The sequence below is a fragment of the Manis pentadactyla genome, chromosome 13 (genome assembly GCF_030020395.1).
Source record: "Manis pentadactyla isolate mManPen7 chromosome 13, mManPen7.hap1, whole genome shotgun sequence".
Classification (NCBI taxonomy): domain Eukaryota; kingdom Metazoa; phylum Chordata; class Mammalia; order Pholidota; family Manidae; genus Manis; species Manis pentadactyla.
In genome coordinates this window covers 56,111,866-56,132,281 of record NC_080031.1, presented here as the reverse complement: position 1 = coordinate 56,132,281, position 20,416 = coordinate 56,111,866, and the positions used below count along the sequence as shown (strand labels likewise).

Here is a 20,416-nt window from a genome sequence, read left to right as displayed (position 1 = left end):
GATGTGTGTTTCACTCCTCATTCCAAAATAAACTATATTTAAATAGTGCATTTAAATATAGAAATTACACTATAAAAGGACTAAAAAGTAATTATATTTATAAAATGTTAGGAGTGAAAACACCTTTCTTAAGCTGTTCATTTGTTGGTGCTAAAATTTGAACTCTGTCAACCATTTCTAACATAATTACTGGAGATGCTGGTTAAGATTAGATGTCGATATAAACAGAAATTCCTTTACAGGCATGTGACCAAACAGCTAGTGAGTATAAGCATTAATGGGGAAATTAGAGTGAAAGCTAACATTCTCTCCTAAGCTGTTTTGCAGAAAAAGATGTTCCAGGGAGAGAAGGCCTCAGAAGCACATATCAGTTGCTATTTGCAAATATTACCTGCCAGAGCTCTCCTGACAGGTCCCCACCCTGTTGTCAAGGACTGAGAGTTTGGCCAATCACTGCTCCCCTTCTGGACACCAATCAGAACTGCACTGAGTTTTCCTGTTATTTGCATGGTGGACCTAAGTGAGAACTGGCTTGTCCTATAAAAGAATAGCCCTGTGCTTTGCTTCGTGAGATGCTGCTTTGGGAATTAGCACAGTTGCTTGCTTTAGTTATTGCATGTAATAAACTTTCCTTTCTTACCGTCTGGCTTGGTTAAGCCCTATGAGTTGATGCATATAAAGAGATGAACCTCTTATGCCCCAACACTCACTGAGAGCTTACACCCACCCAGAGCTGGTGCCGATTGAGCACAGACACCCAGGAGAGGTGAGCCCCTTATGAGATCAGTCACCAAGAAATGCATCTCTAAAAGAGCTGACACTTGCTGAGAAAGGAATCCCTTCATTTAGGTTACAAAGAAACCATATTAACCAGATTTAGGTCTTCAATCTAATCATTTTGCTGAAGAATTGGAGATATTTTCTTATCAGAAAAATTCTTCCTGAATAATATCTTTGTTGGTGATGCTGTATTTTTGAATGGTAATATCTAAATTCTACATCTTTTTTTCATCAGTATTTCTTACAAGTGAGCACACTGCATCATCAGCAAAATGCTCAATATTTTTCATGAGCATAATCTTTTTCTGAGATTTTCATAATAAAAGTGATTCTTTCACTTATTGGGAAGTAGTAAGGCAATTCTTCTTGAGACCATGGCATATGGCAGCTGTGCAGTTACCTGACACTATATGATTTATTAAATAATCAGAAGTTCAGAGCTACTGCTTTCATCATTTCCACCTAGTTCCTGGCCCTTCACATGTGCACACACTCCAAGCTCACAGGAGCCTCCTGGGGGTCCGGTTGGATCCAGACTCCAACAGGAGCAGGCCTACAGCAATGCAAGCACACTTCATCACCGAACCCCAGCCTGTGGCATGTGACCATGATTTTGAGTATAAAGTTATAAATATATAAATAATATATGAATCAATATAATACATAAATGTTAATGTATAAATGATGTATGTATGTACTATCATATATGAATTTTACTATACACAAATATGCAAATAAATAGAAAATAATATAAACTTATATGCCGTCGGTTATAATCTGAACAATTTCTAATAGTGATGCAGTCGAGTCCTCTTTGACTTTTGCGTTTCTCTTCCTAATGACTATTTCTAAATATGTGCTCTTCACCTTTCCTGAACTAAAATCTCATGTGAGACCTAACACATGGGATGTCAGGCCAGGTGCAAACAACAAGCACTTTGGTTGCAGTGACAATGCCACATTTTATAAATAGCAAGTAAAAGATGCTGTATTTTGGAATCATGTTCACTCTTATGAACCTAAAATAGGAAAATGTAAGATATATCAGTTTAAAAAATACTGAAACACTATGCACTAAATCTATTCGATTAAGAAATAGCTTCATTTTGTATTTTATGTGTATCACTTTTTCAAAACAGATATGTAAGGACAAAATGAAGATAGTGGCTGTTAAAAAGTAGGATCTTAGAAACCCCTAGGGGAGGATTTTAATATCCACAATGAACACTTTGGGTCCCAACTGCTACAAAGTTACACATGGAGCATGTCATTGGTCGGTTGTTAAAGCCCAGTTGTATTCACTGTATAAACAGCATTCACTTCTTGAAGTATTTATTCTGTGTCTAATAACCAACCTTTGCTTAAAGGAGCAGCAGGAAGAGGATGGGAAAAGAGAATGGAGTGTGACAAGATTAAAAAAATCAAAATTGACATTCTAGTGATAGTCGGTTTGATAAATGCTAGTATATTACCTCCTGAAACTTGTCTAATAATGGAGGGTTCAGTGATATATTCTGCCTGGTTTGCCAAAGGTGAGTTAGGGTATATATTGGGAAAAAAAAAGCAACACACTAGGAACTTTTGTTTGAGAACAAAAAAAAAGCATCAGTTTTACCCAGTAATATGAATCCCAAATGGGATTACTTTGTTCCAATGGATACTTTTCAGTTTTCCCTTGAGGTGTTTTGATTTCTCTAACTTGATAATCATTTGGCTTCCCAGTAGGACTCCTTATTAAAATAGGAGCAGGTTAAAAGCAGAGACCAAAGATGTAAGTTGTCTCTCATAGAACAAAGGGAAAAAAAGCTTGAAAGCAACTTTATTTTCTTAGTCAGTTCATTGAGCTTGGGGCCCTGCCAGTTAAAGCCCTGCTGAGGATGTTCCAAGGGACTTGTTAGAGAGCTACAGTACAGCAGTTACAAAGCTATGATTAAATAAAGGAAATTACAAGCAAGTGCGTCTACAGTTTGAATCCCAAGAGAAGAGCTTGTTAAAATACCCCTTGGGCTCCTAACAGCCCTTCGTGGCATTCTAGACAGTAATTAAATCCCACAGTCACTTAAGGGATAAATTGGCAATAGTGAAATCAAAGAGAAACTTTGAGAAAAAGTTTTTTATTTCTCTTGGGTTCAGAGCAATTCCCATACATGATTCATACACACACTGCTTATCATTAAGCCCACTGTGTCTGTTACAAGAGCGCTCATTAATTTCAAGTGGTGGGACAGCAAAGCGCACTCTCCTTGGAGGCTGTGGGCTCAGTAGCGATCATTTTAACATTTTTATTATGTTGCATCATTCATGGTAAAACTGTCACTGAGCTAAAAATGTAAGTGGATATTTTATTGGATGCTAGAAACACACAATATTACACTCCTACTTCACAAAAAGTTATTTGATAGTTTGTTAAACTTATTCATACAGCCCAGGAAATGGGCCTAAAATATTCAAAACCAAAAAAAATCAGTAAATGGTATCAATGTGGTAAAACATTCAATCAATTCAGTGAAAAATACAAAAAAACATATAGGATAGACTGAACTGACTTATTTCAGTCAGAACTTCTAAAATAAGAGAAGATCCATCAGTGCTCTTTCTTTCCTGCTTGTTTCATGACCGTGCTCTAGTCCAAAAGTATTTTTGTTACTTTCTCCTTAGTGTTTCTTAATGTTAAATTTATCTTTTGGAATTAAAAAATGTCTTGGGCCTCCCACAATCCCACCACCTCATTTTTTGTCTTGTGAAGATTTAAAAGAGAATATTTCAATCCTGTACATGTTTAAGATAATAATAATTATGTCCTTATACAACATGTTAATGATACTCCTTATATTTACTTATAAGTTGGAAAATTAAAAAGATTTCAAACATACTCTCTGTTGTTTGGCTTAGAGTATCTTACTAAGTATTGCAAAATGCATGGATATTATTTTTATCACCCGTTACCCATACGCTTCTGTCATTCTCCCTGTACTGTAACAGCCTCTCTTTTCTCTCCTTCTCTCTGTCACACGCTGGGGAAGGTCTCACTCTCTGGTGTCTTGCAGGTGGATCTCATCCCCAGGCAGGCTCACTATTGATTCGGTGAGGCCAAAAAATAACAATGTAACATCCTTAGGGTGAAAGAGCTTCTGCCCAGCTTTATTCCCATGGTGGCAGGTCAAGCGCTAGAATCCCACCCACTAAGAGCAGCACACCGGTCTCTGCTTCGGGGCCTCCCCACTCCCGCAGCCGGCTCAGTCTCTGTCCTCGGAGCTACCACCATTTCTGTCTCTGCTATCCTGCCACTGTGCAGTCGTGCAGCGGTGCCACCAGGTCACCCAGAGCCCTGCGAGGAGCTCTTCACATAGTCAGTAACAACACATTGCCCACATGTGTGCAGTGGGTGAGCTGACCAGGGCCGTGAGAGAGTCCTGGCCAAAGGGACCTTCACTTTCTCTACCTCTTGTAACTAATGGATGGTTCTTTGACTATGCTGAAACTATTTATTTTAGTTTTCTCCTTATTTCAGTGAACATGCTGTACATTTTCAAGATTTCTGGTTATTTTATGTCCACTTTTCTTATTTTGCCCTTTCTGATTTGCCTTATGAATTCTTATTATTTAAAATAAAAATTATGCTTCTACTTTGTTAAAATTAAAGTGTGTGTGTATATTGCAAGACTTTTCTTACAATATAAATTCTATCTGTAGCAAGTTACTATTATTATGGTAGTTTGCGGCTATGTTTCTTAACATTAGACAGAAACAGATGAAGAACTCTCTCTCTCTCTGTCTCTCTCTCTCTCTCTCTCTCTCTCACACACACACACACACACACAATTATGTTTATGTTCTGGCTCTCACCAACTGTCCTTACATTTTCTGCTTAGCAGCCATTTGGGGTTCCAATTGAAAACTGGATCCTGGGGTTCATCGCTTGGATCTCATCCCCCATTCAGATGCTGTGAATGTGGCAGGTCCAGAGCCAGGAGACAGTTTGGCTCAGTTCCCAGCAGATACTGAGCCTTCCTCCTCAGCCCCCTGACCTCACGCCTTCCCATAAACATAAGTGAGTCAGACGGCAGGCTGACTCATTTGGGCGGCTCCCTGTAAGTGGGCCAGAAGCCCAGGGCGCTCTAGCTGCTCGTGGAGAGTTTTGCTCCAGCCCCGGTCTCTTCTAGGACCTCGTTACTCACCATTATCCCTGGCACACTTTTGCCTCCCGTGTCTAGTGACAGAGCCAGCCAGTCTGCAGAGATGTGCACCTGGAGTTCCCTGTCAGAGGAAATTTTGTGGTAATGAGCAAATGCAAATACATTTTTACATGCACTTTACTTGTCATTGGTATGATTCTGTAGCAGGAATTAGGATTTGTGTATAAGTTGATCCAAATTTTTCACTTTTTTCTTTCATATCTACAGTAATGTGTCTTCATCATTATGATGGAAATTTTATTGCTGTTTAAATTGCTCTTCAGGGATTAGTTACGGAGGTGATCTCAGCTCTTCACAAACTCGTTATCCATTGGTTTACCCATCTAGATGCTGTTATACATTTTTTTCTTTGTGACTGGGGACCATTATAGGGTCTATTACTCTCTGGTGGAAGATTCAGTATATATGAAAGGGAAGGAAACTCAGGAAACTCACTGTGCTGTCACTCTTCATGTCCTGAGGTCCAGGGCCAGTTATGACTCCTGGCATCCTTTTATGACTGCTGAGTGATTTCCCAGATACTCAGGTCTATGTAGAGGGGGGTAGTGGGGAAAACTGTGTTTATGTTATTTTATCCTGGAACTAGAAAGTGACCTGTTGACTTTTTGAAATAAGGAAAAAAATATTACCCTAAAACTCAAACCAAAAATATTCAGGTTGAAAAGTGTTAGTTTCCCCATCGTTTCCATTGGTTTTGAAGTGACCAGGTGGTGCCCATATTGTTTCATGACTGTTAAGTATTTGGGGAAAATATCCTCCTTTGCCACTTCTTGTTAATATATTATTAATCAAGTTAGTATTTCACTTATGTATGTATTTGTATAGTTTATTATTTACTTTTATTTTAAAATATTCTTAAAATTTCATTTTAGGTATGCCTTTAACAAGTATGGGTTGTGCTTACTTTTTAATGCATTTTTAAAATTAATCTCCACTAGGAAATTGAAATTTACTTCTCAGGATCAGCTTAGGAGAGGCAGAATCACAGTGGTTTGTAAGTGTCACTTCTGCCTGATGACTTCCTGGTTTTTCTCGGTTCCCTGGTCCCAACTCCAACATAGGGGGTTCCTGTATACACAGCCCCCAGCTGGTGTTTGGGAGTTCAACTCAGTTCTGACATTGTCTACCTGTGAACAAAATCAAACTCTGCAGTTAGGCTTCAGTCACACAGAATTGCCCCACACGCACTCTAGACATTAGTTTCAAGACCCAGGCTGTTACCTGTGCTTCTGACGTAAGGCTACAGATTGGAGGTTCCAGTGACCTTCTCCTTAGTCTGATTAATATTCAAGAGAGGCTTACAAAATTCAGGGAAACAATTACATTTACCAGATTGTTAAAGAATTTGACAAAGGATTGGAATCAACAGCTAGAAAAGGTCACAAAGGAGCTTGTGCCTTCGTAGAGTTTTGGCTCAGCTCAAAAGCATTATGGTTCCTCAAGCACGGGGGCTTTCTGAGAAAAAAATTACCCAAAAGCTGTCCTCTTGGGGTTTTATGGAGTGTTTATTATATAATCATAATTGACTGTCATTGGCCAATGCCTGATTCAACTTCCAGCCTCTCTACCACATGCAGAGTTTGGGAGGTGGAATTAAGAGCTCCAGCCTTCTAATCATATGATTGGTCCTCCTGCAGCCTGCTCCCGACCTTAAATGAGTCCAAATATCATCTTTGTTAAGTGCAAGACACCTGTTTCATGTTAGAGGCTCCAAAGGCTTTCCAGGATGTGTGATTGAAGACCAAATATGCATTGGAAATCTATTTTAATTATCTTAATAACAAAATACATATTTCTAATATATCATTATGTCACACTGGCAAAAGAATAAATGATGTATGCAGAAATTATCTTCATGGCTTCTTCTAACCAATTTTGTATCTTCAATTTTAATAGCAGATTACTAGAAATGTTTCAAAAGTTCATGGATAGAAAACTGGTTACAGAAGATTCCACACAATAAATGCCTGCAACATGGAATATCATGCAGCTATCAAACATGACAAAGAGTTCCAAAATTCCTCTACTGAAATTTTAACACAAATATTGTACAAGTGTTTAGGTTTATTTAATAAATGTGGTTTGTTATAATAGGTTATAACTATAAAAAATTGCTCATCAAATGTCAAAGTGAGCACAACATTTAAAAGGGAGAGTTCAAACCAGAAGAAAAATGTTATATATAAACTATTGGCTCTGTTTCTCTGAAGAATACTTATATGTAAGTTATCATGTGCATTACATATATACACACTATAATATATATGTATCTTATTATAAACAATTATATATATATATATATATATATATATGTCTTTAAACCCATGTTATTTGAGGGTCAACTATATATGGCAAAGTAATTACCAAAATAATGTTAGTAATTCATGAATCATTTCATCACCTCACATAATTATAACTTTTGCATGCAGAGAGAACTTTAAAAATCTTTCTTAGTGAAAGTTCAGAAACATTATTGCCCATAATACATATATATTTGTACATATATAAATATATTCACACATATATATATTCATATATATATGTACATATATAGAGAGAGAGACTGCTGTTATTATGAGGAATTAGCTTGTGTGATCACAGAGCTTGGGGAGTCTGAACTCCACCCCGCTGACCTCTCACCTGCACTGGGAGGATGGAAGCCACCGCCCAGCCGGGAGGAGCCGGAACCCCAGGTCACAGCCTGTCAGGTTCTAGCTGGAATACTAGTTCATCCAAAACACCCCTTGCCCACACTGCCCAACTGTTATAATTATTTTAGTCTCTGTCAGTAGAATTAGGGCTACTTATCTAATACAATAAAATTCAGCTGTTGCATAGAAGTATCTTAGCAGTATTTTTATTAATATTTCAAACAGCCATTAGATCTCAGATCACTTGTGTTGCAGCTTAGGTGTCTTATACTATTGATTTATTCAAAACAGAGTCCAAACATGCCCACAAATTTGGTTGATCTATGTCTTAGGTTTCTTTGAATCTTCAACAATTTCCCACTCATGTTATTTTTGTGTCTTTTGTATTTGCTGATAAAATAAGCCATTTTTCTACAAAATTCCACTTTCTGGATTATTTTATTGCAATTCCATAGCCATTGAACTTGTTCTGTCTCTTGTCCTTTCTGTAAAATAAAACTTTGATTGGCTCTTCTTTCCATTGTTTTGTGCAGAAGAATTCAGATGAGGTGTACCTTTATTGCATCATAACAGGATCATATAATGTATTGTGGCCCTTTTTTTATTCATAATAGGTTTAATTGTTATGGTCAGATGTTTTCAATCTCTATCATTTGTTATAAAATATCCTATCTTTACCTAGTAATTTTACCAGTCACTAAAAAGTGATACTTAAATGTTTTTGTTCCTTTTGAATGCATTTGCTAGAAGTTTCTATAAATGGTAAGTACTTCACTGTTCGGTTACACTGAAATGTAGGTCATTCATGCCTCAAAGGTAACTGATTTTCTCTTTCTGTTTGTTTCTTTGGAATCCTTATTGTGTATCCTTTTGTTTTTTTGCCCTTATGATTTACTTTACTGAACCTTACATCACATTACTCTGGTTTAATGTTATTAAAATATTTTCATAGTTAGGCTAACCATTTATACAATATTAGATTCATTTGCTTCCAATTTTAGTGATTTAAGATTTAATTTAATTTTGTACTATTATTCAAAATCTTTACATAACCTAAAAACTGCAAAATAAGGCACAAGAAAGTAAATGCTAGAATACAAAGAAGGTTCCAGTCCTGTCTTAGTCACATGTAGCCTTCCTAACTCTATAAAAAATCACCTGCATTAGCTTTGGAATATCCTTCTATTGTTTAATATGAGTAATATTAATTAAAACTTTCTTTAGCAATATATCCTGCAGATTATTCCATAATGTTATTTTATACTCACCCATCTCCCACACACACATACACATATTCAATAATACTCAGAATTACTTCACACATTGATCCTTTTAAATTTATTGAGGCTCATTTATGGCTAAATATATGACTCATTTTTAAAATTGTTTTACATGTGCTTGTAGAAATCTCTGCTTTCTTTTTGGAGAGTATAATATGCACTACTGTATATACAGTAGTATATATACTTTAAAAGTTCAATGTATTTATGTTTAAGCTTATTAAAGTATTTATATATTTGATATTTCTTCAAATGGTGTTATACTGGTTTATATATCATGTTTATAAGGTTGTTGATGATTTATCTTTCTTTTATATATTCTATTATATAATGTCTCTTCCCCTTAGTGATTCATTTTAACATTCATCTTTAATTATAAAAGGAACAGCAAGGAAATAAAAACACTCAAACCAGCATCACTATGCATATTAATGAGACAGTCTCTGAGGTAAAAAAAAAATTCTTTCCAATGCTCACAATAATAAAAAATTGAAAATATTAAAACAATCAATTGAAATACAAGTGTACTCCATTATTAGTGATGAACTCCAATGTGAGTGTGTTACTGCCTCCCAATATTATCCAGTAATAGTATAAAGCCATTCTGTTAGGAAAAAGTATTAAAACTAAGCTTCCAGAAAAGGGATGAACATTAAAAATGACAGTCGATCACACTTTAGAAACTCTTTCATGATTCATAATTGAGAGCTGTCTTTGAAGTATTTCATGTGAAAGAAAGGAAGGCACAATTAGAAACACTTGTTTTCTTGATGTTGACAAGCATGGCAGTAATAGGTAAGAGAAAACAAGGTGATGAGAAACTACTTGATTTAGTGTCAATGAATTGTTTTCAAAGAAACAGGAAAAGCAATTCTAAATCTTAGAAAAATGAGTTTAAAACAAATCAGTCATTGTAGTTCTGTGTTATTATCTAATATCTGTACAATTCTGTTTTCTTTTTTTTTTTTTTTTTTAATAATTATTTTTTTATTGAAGGGTAGTTGACGCACAGTATTACATTACATTAGTTTCAAGTGTAAAACACAGTGGTAGAACATTTATATACATAATTCGAGGTTCCAGCTATCACCCTACCAAGCTGTTACATTATCTTGACTATATTCCTTATGCTATACATTACATCCCGGTTACTTATTTATTTTACCATTGGAAGTCTGTCCTTTTTTTTTTTTTGTGAGGGCATCTCTCATATTTATTGATCAAATGATTGTTAACGACAATAAAATTCTGTATAGGGGAGTCAATGCTCAATGCACAATCATTAATCCACCCCAAGCCTAATTTTAGTCAGTCTCCAATCTTCTGAGGCATAACAAACAAGTTCTTACATGGAGAACAAATTCTTACATAATGAATAAGTTACATAGTGAACAGTGCAAGGGCAGTCATCACAGAAACTTTCAGTTTTGCTCATGCATTATGAACTCTAAACAGTCAGTTCAAATATGAATACTCATTTGGTTTTTATACTTGATTTATGTGTGGATACTACATTTCTCTCTTTAATATTATTATTTTTAATAAAATGCTGAAGTGGTAGGTAGATACAAGATAAAGGTAGAAAACATAGTTTCGTGCTGTAAGAGAGCAAATGTAGATGATCAGGTGTGTGCCTGTAGACTATGTGTTAATCCAAGCTAGACCAGGGCAATAAAACATCCACGTATGCAGAAGATTTCTCTCAGAACAGGGGGGGTGAGGTTCTAAGCCTCACCTCTGTTGATCCCCAATTTCTCACCTGATGGCCCCCCTGCGACTGTGCCTGTCTTAGGTTGTTCCTCCCTTGAGGAATCTTACCCGTCTCTGGCTAACCAGTCATCTTCCGGGGCCATACAGGGAAATGTGAAGTTGGTAAGTGAGAGAGAAGCCTTATTGTTTGAAAAGGTTAGCTTTTTACATCTTTGCATATTTATGCCCTGTGGCTTCTATGCCCAGCATTTGTCTTGAGGTATCTTTACCACTTGGAAGAATTATGATACTAGATAAATTTGATACGAGGCACGAATTCTATTTAAGGGTTGTAATTAGGAAGGAAGAAGAAAAGCTGTAGAAGTAGCAGGCGGAAGAAAACATGGGAAGATTGATTATTTCTTTAGCATATCTTCTTGTAGAGTAACTTCAGCATGAATAGGTTTTAAGCTACTACTTAAATTGCGCACACACATTAACATAATAGGAGTATAGTTACATAACCAAAGCATATCTGTAACTACCAGCCATCTCCAGTGAAACCAAGAAAACCAGTTAGGCACCTTAAGCATTTGTGAAAACTTATCTATGACATGGTGGATATTGTCCAACTGAACTTGAACAGTCTGAGAGAAATCAGACAAATTAAAACAACCCATTCCTGGGGACTGTTCACATGCCATATGTTCTTTTAACAGTAAATAGTCTGTAGTTGTAAGACTTTGGAGCGCTACAATTTGCACTTCTCCAAATTCTTGGTTGAGTTCCAACAGTATAGATCCAGTCAAATTTGTTGTTTTACTGTATGCACAGGCCAGTTTAGATATCTCCTTCCTCATTCCGATGGCAAGTCCAGGAACGGGTGGGATGAGTGCATCTACAGCTGTAGCAGTGCGTGGATCTTTGTTGGGGTTTTTTGATGATCATCTTCTGGCATGAGTCTTCCAGAGAGTGCTGATATTGGAAGTTTTTTTCATATCGTATCTTAGTTCATTTTTGGGGTAGCCCAATTAGGCTTTGATCCTCTGTATAAACACAAACAGACCCTTTGCCTACACTTTTATATGCCCTTTATACCCTTGTGTAGAACTCGTTGGAGGTTACCACACAGGAACTGCCCTTTTTGTTTTTTTTTTGCTTTGTTTTTGGTATCACTAATCTACACTTACATGACGAATATTATGCTTACTAGGCTCTCCCCTATACCAGGTCTCCCCTATAAACCCCTTTACAGTCATTGTCCATCAGCATAGCAAAATGTTGTAGAATCACTACTTGTCTTCTCTGTGTTTTACAGCCCTCCCTTTTCTCCTACCCTCCCTTGCATGTTAATCTTAATACACCCCTACTTCTCCCCCCCTTATCCCTCCCTACCCACCCATCCTCTCCAGTCCCTTTCCCTTTGGTACCTGTTAGTCCATTCTTGAGTTCTGTGATTCTGCTGCTGTTTTGTTCCTTCAGTTTTTCCTTTGTTCTTATATTCCACAGATAAGTGAAATCATTTGGTATTTCTCTTTCTCCGCTTGGCTTGTTTCACTGAGCATAATACGCTCCAGCTCCATCCATGTTGCTGCAAATGATTGGATTTGCCCTTTTCTTATGGCTGAGTAGTATTCCATTGTGTATATGTACCACATCTTCTTTATCCATTCATCTATTGATGGACATTTAGGTTGCTTCCAATTCTTGGCTATTGTAAATAGTGCTGCAGTAAACATAGGGGTGCATCTGTCTTTCTCAAACTTGATTGCTGCATTCTTAGGGTAAATTCCTAGGAGTGCAATTCCTGGGTCAAATGGTAAGTCTGTTTTGAGCATTTTGATGTACCTCCATACTGCTTTCCACAATGGTTGAACTAACTTACATTCCCACCAGCAGTGTAGGAGGGTTCCCCTTTCTCCACAGCCTCGCCAACATTTGTTGTTGTTTGTCTTTTGGATGGCAGCCATCCTTACTGGTGTGAGGTGATACCTCATTGTAGTTTTAATTTGCATTTCTCTGATAATTAGCGATGTGGAGCATCTTTTCATGTGTTTGTTGGCCATCTTTATTTCTTTTTTGTAGAACTGTCTGTTCAGTTCCTCTGCCCATTTTTTAATTGGGTTATTTGTTTTTTGTTTGTTGAGGCGTGTGAGCTCTTTATATATTCTAGATGTCAAGCCTTTATCGGATGTGTCATTTTCAAATATATTCTCCCATACTGTAGGGATCCTTCTTGTTCTATTGATGGTGTCTTTTGCTGTACAGAAGCTTTTCAGCTTAATATAGTCCCACTTACTCATTTTTGCTGTTGTTTTCCTTGCCCTGGGAGATATGTTCAAGAAGAGGTCACTCATGTATATGTCTAAGAGGTTTTTGCCTATGTTTTCTTCCAAGAGTTTAATGGTTTCATGGCTTACATTCAGGTCTTTGATCCATTTTGAGTTTACTTTTGTATATGGGGTTAGACAATGGTCCAGTTTCATTCTCCTACATGTAGCTGTCCAGTTTTGCCAGCACCACCTGTTGAAGAGACTGTCATTTCGCCATTGTATGTCCATGGCTCCTTTATCAAATATTAATTGACCATATATGTCTGGGTTAATGTCTGGATTCTCTAGTCTGTTCCATTGGTCTGTGGCTCTGCTCTTGTGCCAGTACCAAATTGTCTTGATTACTATGGCTTTATAGTAGAGCTTGAAGTTGGGGAGTGAGATCCCCCATACTTCATTCTTCTTTCTCAGGATTGCTTTGGCTATTCGGGGTCTTTGGTGTTTCCATATGAATTTTTTAATTATTTGTTCCAGTTCATTGAAGAATGTTGCTGGTAGTTTCATAGGGATTGCATCAAATCTGTATATTGCTTTGGGCAGGATGGCCATTTTGACGATATTAATTTTTCCTAGCCACGAGCATGGGATGAGTTTCCATCTGTTAGTGTCCCCTTTAATTTCTCTTAAGAGTGACTTGTAGTTTTCAGAGTATAAGTCTTTCACTTCTTTGGTTAGGTTTATTCCTAGGTATTTTATTTTTTTGATGCAACTGTGAATGGAGTTGTTTTCCTGATTTATCTTTCTATTGGTTCATTGTTAGTATACAGGAAAGCCACAGATTTCTGTGTGTTGATTTTGTATCCTGCAACTTTGCTGTATTCCGATATCAGTTCTAGTAGTTTTGCGGTGGAGTCTTTAGGGTTTTTTATGTACAGTATCATGTCATCTGCAAATAGTGACAGTTTAACTTCTTCTTTACCAATCTTGATTCCTTGTATTTCTTTATTTTGTCTGATTGCCGTGGCTAGGACCTCCAGTACTATGTTAAATAACAGTGGAGAGAGTGGGCATCCCTGTCTAGTTCCCGATCTCAGAGGAAATGCTTTCACCTTCTCGCTGTTCAATATAATGTTGGCTGTGGGTTTATCATAGATGGCCTTTATTATGTTGAGGTACTTGCCCTCTGTTCCCATTTTGCTGAGAGTTTTTAACATGAATGGATGTTGAACTTTGTCAAATGCTTTTTCAGCATCTATGGAGATGATCATGTGGTTTTTGTCTTTCTTTTTGTTGATGTGGTGGATGATGTTGATGGACTTTCGAATGTTGTACCATTCTTGCATCCCTGGGATGAATCCCACTTGGTCATGGTGTATGATCCTTTTGATGTATTTTTGAATTCGGTTTGCTAATATTTTGTTGAGTATTTTTGCATCTACGTTCATCAGGGATATTGGTCTGTAGTTTTCTTTTTTGGTGGGGTCTTTGCCTGGTTTTGGTATTAGGGTGATGTTAGTTTCATAGAATGAGTTTTGGAGTATCCCCTCCTCCTCTATTTTTTGGAAAACTCTAAGGAGAATGGGTATTATGTCTTCCCTGTATGTCTGATAAAATTCTGAGGTAAATCCATCTGGCCCGGGAGTTTTGTTCTTTGGTAGTTTTTTGATTACCGCTTCCATTTCGTTGCTGGTAATTGGTCTGTTTAGATTTTCTGTTTCTTCCTGGGTCAATCTTGGAAGGTTTTATTTTTCTAGGAAGTTGTCCATTTCTCCTAGGTTTCCCAGCTTGTTAGCATATAGGTTTTCATAGTATTCTCCAATAATTCTTTGCATTTCTGTGGGGTCCGTCGTGATTTTTCCTTTCTCGTTTCTGATACTGTTGATTTGTGTTGACTCTCTTTTCTTCTTAATAAGTCTGGCTAGAGGCTTATCTATTTTGTTTATTTTCTCGAAGAACCAGCTCTTGGTTTCATTGATTTTTGCTATTGTTTTATTCTTCTCAATTTTATTTATTTCTTCTCTGATCTTTATTATGTCCCTCCTTCTTCTGACCTTAGGCCTCATCTGTTCTTCTTTTTCCAATTTCGATAATTGTGACATTAGACCATTCATTTGGGATTGCTCTTCCTTTTTTAAATATGCTTGGATTGCTATATACTTTCCTCTTAAGACTGCTTTTGCTGCGTCCCACAGAAGTTGGGGCTTAGTGTTGTTGTTGTCATTTGTTTCCATATATTGCTGGATCTCCATTTTGATTTGGTCATTGATCCATTGATTATTTAGGAGCGTGTTGTTAAGCCTCCATGTGTTTGTGAGCCTCTTTGCTTTCTTTGTACAGTTTATTTCTAGTTTTATGCCTTTGTGGTCTGAAAAGTTGGTTGGTAGGATTTCAATCTTTTGGAATTTTCTGAGGCTCTTTTTGTGACCTAGTATGTGGTCTATTCTGGAGAATGTTCCATGTGCACTTGAGAAGAATGTATATCCCGCTGCTTTTGGATGTAGAGTTCTATAGATGTCTATTAGGTCCATCTGCTCTACTGTGTTGTTCAGTGCTTCCGTGTCCTTACTTAATTTCTGCCCAATGGATCTATCCTTTGGGGTGAGTGGTGTGTTGAAGTCTCCTAGAATGAATGCATTGCAGTCTATATCCCCCTTTAGTTCTGTTAGTATTTGTTTCACATATGCTGGTGCTCCTGTGTTGGGTGCATATATATTTAGAATGGTTATATCCTCTTGTTTGACTGAGCCCTTTATCATTATGTAGTGTCCTTCTTTATCTCTTGTTACTTTCTTTGTTTTGAAGTCTATTTTGTCTGATATTAGTACTGCAACCCCTGCTTTCTTCTCACTGTTGTTTGCTTGAAATATGTTTTTCCATCCCTTGACTTTTAGTCTGTACATGTCTTTGGGTTTGAGGTGAGTTTCTTGTAAGCAGCATATAGATGGGTCTTGCTTTTTTATCCATTCTGTTACTCTGTGTCTTTTGATTGGTGCATTCAACCCATTAACATTTAGGGTGACTATTGAAAGATATGTACTTATTGCCATTGCAGGCTTTAAATTCGTGGTTACCAAAGGTTCAAGGTTAGCCTCTTTAGTATCTTACTGCCTAACTTAGCTCACTTATTGAGCTGTTATATACACTGTCTGGAGATTCTTTTTTTCTCTCCCTTCTTGTTCCTCCTCCTCGATTCTTCATATTTTGGGTGTTTTGTGCTGTGCTCTTTCTAGGAGTGCTCCCATCTAGAGCAGTCCCTGTAAGATGTTCTCTAGTGGTGGTTTGTGGAAAGCAAATACCCTCAGCTTTTGTTTGTCTGGGAATTGTTTAATCCCACCATCATATTTGAATGATATTCGTGCTGGATACAGTATCCTTGGTTCAAGGCCCTTCTGTTTCATTGTATTAAATATATCATGCCATTCTCTTCTGGCATGTAAAGTTTCTGTTGAGAAATCTGACGTTAGCCTGATGGGTTTCCCTTTATAGGTGACCTTTTTCTCTCTAGCTGCCTTTAACACTCTTTCCTTGTCCTTGATCTTTGCCATTTTAATTATTATGTGTCTTGGTGTTGTCCTTCTTGGATCCTTTCTGTTGGGGGTTCTGTGTATTTCCGTGGTCTGTTCGATTACTTCCTCCCCCAGTGTGGGGAAGTTTTCAGCAATTATTTCTTCTAAGATACTTTCCATCTCTTTTCCTCTGTCTTCTTCTTCTGGGACCCCTATAATACGGATATTGTTCCTTTTGGATTGGTCACACAGTTCTCTTAACATTATTTCATTCCTGGAGATCCTTTTGTCTCTCTCTATGTCAGCTTCTATGCGTTCCTGTTCTCTGATTTCAGTTCCATCAATGGCCTCTTGCATCCTATCCATTCTGCTTATAAACCCTTCCAGAGTTTGTTTCATTTCTGCGATCTCCTTTCTGGCATCTGTGATCTCCTTCCGGACTTCATCCCATTTCTCTTGCGTATTTCTCTGCATCTCTGTCAGCATGTTTATGATTCTTATTTTGAATTCTTTTTCAGGAAGACTGGTTAGGTCTGTCTCCTTCTCTGGTGTTGTCTCTGTGATCTTTGTCTGCCTGTAGCTTTGCCTTTTCATGGTGATAGGAATAGTCTGCAGAACTGGGACGAGTGACGGCTGGAAGGACTTCCTTTCTTGTTGGTTTGTGGCCCTCCTCTCCTGGGAGAACAGCGACCTCTAGTGGCTTGTGCTGCGCAGCTGCGTGCAGACACGGTTTCTGCTTCCTGCTCGGCTGCTATGGAGTTAATCTCCGCTGTTGCCGTGGGCGTGGCCTGGCTCGGGCAGCTACTCCAAAATGGTGGAGTCGCGTTGGAGCAGGAGCAGCTGGGAGGCTATTTATCTCCGTAAGGGGCGTGCCTGCTCCCTGCAGCCCAGGGGTTAGGGTGCCCAGAGATCCCCGGATTCCCTACCTCTGGATTAAGTGACCCGCCCTGCCCCTTTAAGACTTCCAAAAAGCACCCGCCAAAACAAAACAACGACCACAAAAAAAAAAATAAATAAATAAGAAAAAAAAATTTTTTAATTAAAAAAAAAAAAAAAAGTTTTTAATAAAAAAAAAAAAAAAAAAGGGGGGTGGTCGTTCGTTTTTCTTTATTCTCCGGTGCCAGCCTCAGGCCTCTGATTACCGGTCTTTCTGCCCTGTTTCCCTAGTATTGGGGTCCCTATCCCTTTAAGACTTCCAAAAAGCGCTCGCCAAAACAAAACAGCAAAAAAGCAAAAAAAAAATGGTCGCGCGCTTTTCTTATGTCCTCTGTCGCCCAGCCTCCAGTGCCTGCTCACTGTTCTTGCTGCCCTGTTTCCCTAGTATTGGGGTCCCTATCCCTTTAAGACTTCCAAAAAGCGCTCGCCAAAACAAAACAGCAGAAAAGCAAAAAAAATGGTCGCGTGCTTTTCTTATGTCCTCTGTCGCCCAGCCTCCAGTGCCTGCTCACTGTTCTTCCTGCCCTGTTTCCCTAGTATTGGGGTCCCTATCCCTTTAAGACCTCCAAAAAGTGCTCGCCAAAACAAAACAGCAAAAAAGCAAAAAAAAAAAAATGGTCGCGCGCTTTTCTTATGCCCTCTGTCGCCCAGCCTCCAGTGCCTGCTCACTGTTCTTGCTGCCCTGTTTTCCTAGTATCGAGCGCCCTGCACTCTGGCCCGGATGGCTGGGGCTGGGTGTTCGGCAGTCCTGGGCTCCGTCTCCCTCCCGCTCTGCCTGCTCTTCTCCCGCCTGGAGCTGGGGGGAGGGGCGCTCGGCTCCCGCGGGGCCGGGGCTTGTATCTTACCCCCTTCACGAGGCGCTGGGTTCTCTCAGGTGCGGATGTGGTCTGGATATTGTCCTGTGTCCTCTGGTCTTTATTCTAGGAAGGGTTGTCTTTGTTATATTTTCATAGATACATGTTGTTTTGGGAGGAGATTTCCGCTACTCTACTCACGCCGCCATCTTCCGCCCCTCCTCCAATTCTATTTTCTTAAGAAAATACTCAAATACTTATTTTTGTGAGTGAAGGAAAGATACATCACAGAAAATATGTTCCCAATATTAAATTCTGTCTCTAAAAAATATTATGTAAAAGAACTATGTAAGGCTAACCATTAGTTGAAGAGCTCTTTTCTGGATTATTATTACTTTTTAAATTCCTGTGGTAAAGTTCGTTCCCTCTCTCAAAATCTAAATCATGTGGCATATTTTCAGACAAAAGTTCACAAACTGCTAAGCAGTTAATTTTTAGAGAACATTTAAAATGAAGTGGAATTTTTAAAATGATTTTGCCACATGAAGTTTTGCTTTTTCAATTCATGAAAAACATAGTAAACAAATTTCAGAAATGATTATCAAAAATGGATGGCATATTGCCTTCACCTATTATATCACATATTTTATCATTTAATGTGCACATAGTTTACAATGTATCTCTGAGAAACAAAAACTCTTTTTTGTACATAACAACAAAAACACTTCCTAAATGCTATGATCTAATATCCAGTCAAAGACATTTTGAATTTCTTGGCATTAGGTTGTATTGCATTAAAAATATACAGTGAAATTACTTTGCTTTTAAGTCATTTGGATTATTTCCAGCAAAAGACATTTAATTTTGATAAAAGTTCCAAAATGTAGTGAGCTTTCTAAGAATGTTTGCATGTTACCTAGTTTAAAGTTAAGTTTCAAGTAAATTTAACACATACTATCCTTACAACAGTGGTTCAATATTTTACAGTGGAGTGAACATTCTTTCTCATAGGAGAGAACAGCAAGACTTAGGTTGAAGGTAACTATGAAAGATCAGTAAAATCTCAGACATCGAGAAGATGACTCTAGAGTAGAGAATTGATGCTTCCTGTTGAAACCATTAATGTTTCAGAACTGCAAAGACTTTCTGAATCCCTGTCTGTACACAATTGGGTTTAATGCAAGGGTCACAAGAGTACAGAGCGCAACTACCACCTTGTCCCTTTCAAATGCGTAGCTGGAAGCAGGGCGGATATAGGTGTAGATCACAGGGAAGTAGTAGAGGGACTCCACGGTCAGGTGGGCTGAGCATGTAGAGAAAGCCTTCCTCTTGCCCTCTGCTGTGCGGATGCGGAAGATGGCAGCAATGATAAAGCTGTAGGAGATGCAGGTCAGGGCAAAGTCTCCTACGGCCAGGGTGGTATCAGCAACACAAACCATCACCTCGTTGATTCCCACCGGGCTGCAGGACAGAGCCAGCAAAGGGGGTATCTCGCAGAAGAAGTGGTTAATGGTGTTTGGCCCACAGACGGTCAGCCTCAGGAGGAGCCCTGTGTGTGCCCAGGAGTTGGTCACTGCAATAGCCATGATCAAGCAAGGCCACCCGCACATGGTGCTTCGTGTTGGCCCTGTAGCGAAGAGGGAAACAGACAGCTGCAGAGTGGTCATAGGCCATGGCTGTGAAGAGAGCCATCTCGGCCCCCAGGGACCATGTGAAGAAGAAGAGCTGGGTCATACAGCCCTCGTATGAAATGGTCTGCCCTGAAGCGAGCAAAGTCTCCAGCATCTTCGGCAGAATGCTTGTTGTGCAGATGATATCCATGATAGCCAGCGCCAACAGGAGAACGTACTGGGGGTGTGCAATGTGGCGTTACAGATTATGGTGATGACAATGAGCATATTGCCAAGAAAAGCCACTAGACAGATGAAGAGAAACACGAGGAAAAGAACTGCTCAAAGCTCAGACTTTTGGGAGAGGCCCAGAATTACGAAGTTGGTGACAATGCTGCTGTTCATCTTGCTTTCATTAAATGGCAGGCATGGCAGAGAGTGAACAACTAGTAATTAAAGCTTTTCAATTAGGGTTCTTTTATTAGGAAATTTAATGGGGACAGGTGTGAGAGAGCTGAGTGATTTGAGTATTTGAATCCATACAACTTCTTAGCAGGAATTCCCTCTGCTGGGGCTCTGTCTTTCACACAAGAGCCTCTGTTCTCCAGATGCACACCATTTCCTGATGCATGTTTTCCATTTATGACTGCAATAAACTGAAGCCAGAAGTCGAGAAGGAAAAGATAGGAAAAAGTAAATGC

At 38.5% G+C, this 20,416-nt stretch overlaps 1 pseudogene; it reads right to left on the bottom strand.

The window, feature by feature from the left end:
* Nucleotides 1–14,530: 14,530 nt before the first annotated feature.
* LOC130680422 (olfactory receptor 13G1-like) lies at nt 14,531–20,120 on the bottom strand (annotated as a pseudogene).
* Nucleotides 20,121–20,416: the final 296 nt, after the last annotated feature.